The sequence below is a fragment of the Pteropus alecto genome, unplaced genomic scaffold (assembly GCF_000325575.1).
Source record: "Pteropus alecto unplaced genomic scaffold, ASM32557v1 scaffold124, whole genome shotgun sequence".
NCBI lineage: Eukaryota > Metazoa > Chordata > Mammalia > Chiroptera > Pteropodidae > Pteropus > Pteropus alecto.
Genome location: NW_006435779.1, coordinates 1,076,546 through 1,080,544, shown reverse-complemented (window position 1 = coordinate 1,080,544; position 3,999 = coordinate 1,076,546).

Here is a 3,999-nt window from a genome sequence, read left to right as displayed (position 1 = left end):
CATGTATAAACTATAATCCTTGGAGCAACTATAAAAAAAAAAATCTGTGCAACCAAATACACTCAAAACACTGTAGATAAACAAAAGTGGAGCTTTAAAATGTGTTCAAGTAACCCACGGGAAGGCAGAAAAAGAAACAGAAAGGGAAAAAGGGAACAAAGAAAACAAAAAATAAAATGGCAGATTTAAGCCCTAACATATCAATAATCACAGAAAATGCAAATAGTATGATTACATTTATATAATGTTTTCCAAATGACAAACTGTAGATATGGAGAACGGATTAGAGTTTTTCAGGGTTGAGGAATAGTGAGGGGAATGAAGTGTGACTATAAAGAGCAGCCTGAGGGAGGGAGGGTTCTAGCTTGATTGGAGGATGTTTACCTGAATCTAACGTGATAAAGGACAAAGAACTAGAGAGGAACGTTGTATCAATGTATAAGACATAACCTCTTAACAACTAGGGTAAGATACATGGAACCTCTCTTTCCAACTTCCTGTGAAGCTATCATTATTATAGATTATAATTATTTCAAGATAAAACGTTTTAAAAAATACCTTGGTTGCTGCTTTTGCACCAGGCCCAGCTCAGCTACCAGCACTATTTCTCAGAGCAGAGTTTTCCCCCTGTGGTCCCCTTGCCTTCTGTGGCTGGGGCAGGCTGGATAGAAGGATGGTTCTGCCTGGGTCCCCCCACAGAGCTCACTGGCCAGTAGGACACTACTGCAGCAGAGGCCACAGCAGAGGCCACTGCAGAATCTGGGAATACTCCATCTCCCTACTCTCCTGACCTTGTCTCCTCATTCTCCACACCTCAGAGCTCATATCACTTCTTCAGAGAAATTCATGATTCCCTGATATAAAATGCACCCCAGTCATATCCCCCGCTGCCCCATGTAGGTTCATTATAGCACTAATTCCCCTGATGTTTTCTAAGCTGTTTATTATCCATCATTCCTGGAACGGACACCCCATGAAGACAGGGAACCTCATCTTTCTTATAATGAGTACATAAGGTAGACAATCTATACAGGTTTGTGGGATGTATTCACTATCTGTTGCTGTGTAACAAATCACCCTAAAATTTAATGGCTTAAAACAGCAACCATTTCTCTCTTGTGGTTTCTGTGGGGAATTTAAAGGGTACAACTGAGAAATCTGGTCTCTGTGCCACAGTGTCTGAGGTCTCAGCTAGGAGATGGCCTCTCCCAGACATTTGGTCCCAGACCCATCTCCAGAGAGCTCTTTCGGAACCTCCTGGCAACACCCGCTCTAAGCACACCTCTCTGTGGCTGTGCACTGCCTGCCCTATGGATGTGGGTGGGTTGAAATATGGGAGTGGAAATGAAAAGGGAAGTTAGAATTTCTAGTGAGTCATTTTGAACTACCCATGTCCCCTTCTGTGACACATCTCCTGGGAAAACTTTCCCCTGGAGGAATGGCCCCCTCCAAAAGAGCACAAGCTTTGTAGGCAGAAACACGGGGCCCAGTCCCTTCTGGGCTCCACTCATGTCCCCACCCCTCAGTTCCTTTTCTGGATGGGACAAATGGTACCTGTTCCCAGGGTTGCTGTGAGGACCAGAGAAAACACTGGGCGCCTCCCAGGCAGAGAGAGCTATCCCTGAGGCACCTTGTTCAATCCTCAATATCACTGGGCAGGGAGAGTTTTCCCCCTTTTCACAGATGAGGAAATTTAGGCATAAAGAAGTAAAGTGACATAGCCCAGGGGACATGCTGAGCAGCTGTAGCCCCTGCGTTTGACCATTACGAGCCTGGTCTCTGTAGCAGCCCTGCTATGCCAGTCACCTCCTCTACACCCTCTTTCTGCCACCTCCATGCTTCCTTATAGGGAGCTTCTGTGATTTCCCTAATTTACTATGAGCTTTGCACGTGATGCTTGTTCCTTTTGTCTCCATGAGGTCACCCTGCTGACCTTTCCTGGCCAGCGCCAGCACAGGTTTCTTCTTTTCTGGGAAGCCTGCCTCAAAGCATCCACCCACAAATGCCCTAGACCTCAGCACCAGATATCATTATTTCTGAGACTGCATCTCTACCACGTCAAAAGCAGAGATGTTATGGGGTTCCTGACAGGGAATGTGTGGGGAGCGGATGAGACCAGCCCACCTTTCCCATGTCTTTGGTGGGTAAGACCTCAGCCAGCCAGGCAGCCTGCCATCTTGGGCACCAGCCCCAAGGGCACGGGCACAGGCCCCACAAGGAGGAGGGGGCAGCAGAACAGGACCAGTGAGGGTCTGGAACCTGAACACATGCCACTTGGCTCAAGTCCCACTCAATTGGAAACATCCCTCAAGGCAGACAAGGTACGTTTGGTCCAAGTAATGAATACCAGGGGTGACATTCAAAATATTTAACAGCCTATCAGAGTGGACACCAGACATAATGGACAGGACTGGCCTTGAAAAAAGTCTAGCTTTGCTTCATCCAAAGGGACATTCTTGGACTTGCTCCTCTGAAAGGTCCAAGGGCATCTTGCTTCAGGTATGGCTTGATCCAGAAGTCCAATAATGTCACCAGCCATCTATTTCCTGGCTCATCCTTCCTCTGTGTGTATGTAGTAACCTTGGCAGCTTACTGAACTTTTTGGAGTCATGTAACTGACCCCTCACCTCTCCATGGCATACTGTAAGGTGGGGGGTCAGGTAGAGGCACCCCCAGTGGTGTGGCAGCTGCCGCTGCGTCCAGATCTTTTACCTTCCAAGAGGTGTGGTCTTTTTGTCTTTTAACAATTTAACAGCATCTTTTAATTATCAAAATATATGCTCTTGGTTTAAAAAAATCCAAGTAGCACACAAGATACACAATGAAGAGTCAGTCTCCTTCCCGCTGGGCCCTCAACTCAGAGACATGGTACACTGTTACAAGCAAATGCAGACACTCATGGATATTCTTGCCTCTCTGCTTTCTCAAAAAATACAAACTATACACACTGCTCTGAACCTCCTTCCTTTTCTTCCTTTTTTCTTTTCTCTTACCAACAGATCTTTGGAGAGCATTCTACAAGAGCTACCTCAAGATACCTCCCTCTCCCTCTTGAACTTTGTAGAAATGGAATCCTCCAGGGCTGCCCCACGGTGAGTCACACTTTTGTGTAACCTTCCCTGTAAGTGTATGACTTGCTTCTAACCGATGGGCTAGAGCAAAGGTGGGAACTTCTCTTTTGGAGTCACATGAGAGATGCCGTCACTGGCTTTGGAAAAGTGTTGAGGCACGGCCTGTGAAAGTCACATGGCCAGGGACTGGGGTGGCTTCTGTTCTACAGTCATAAAGGAAGGAGGTCTTCCAACAGGCAGGGAAACTTGAGAGAGGGGCCCAGCATGGCCACACCTTGACTGTGGGCTTGTGAGTCCCGAGCAGGGGACTGGCTCATTTGTGCCAGGACTGCTGACCTATGGCTGTGTGGTTGCAAGCAGCTGGTTTGTGGTCATTTGATAGGAAGCTAAGACAAGCGTAGACTCCTTTCTATCTGGCTTCTCTCTCTTGATGAGATGCGAGATTCATTCTTGTCATTACGGGAGCTCTAGTTTATTCCTGTTCATTGCTAGGTGGTATTTTGTTATATGAATAAATGACAACCTACCTATTCTACTGTCTGTGGACATTTGGGTTGTTATGAATAAAGCCATATGAACATTTCCGTATGTACCACCTAGACACCATGAATATTCATTTTCTGGGTATTGACCTAAGGGTACACTTGCTGCATCAGAGTGTAACTTTATAAGAAACTGCCAAACCAATTTCCAAAGTAGTTAAATCATTGTGCACTCCTAGCAGCCGTGAATGAAGGCCCCAGTGGTTTGCTCATGCTCACCAGCACCTGGTATTGTCTGTGCAGATGTATTTCTTTGTAGTTTTGCTTTGCTTTTCTCTGATGAGTCATAAGGATGTGGAGCATTTTTTCATATGTTTATTTGCCTCCCCTGAGAGGTTCCTGATATCACTTTCTCAGCTCTAGAGCAATTTATTATCTGCCCTTAA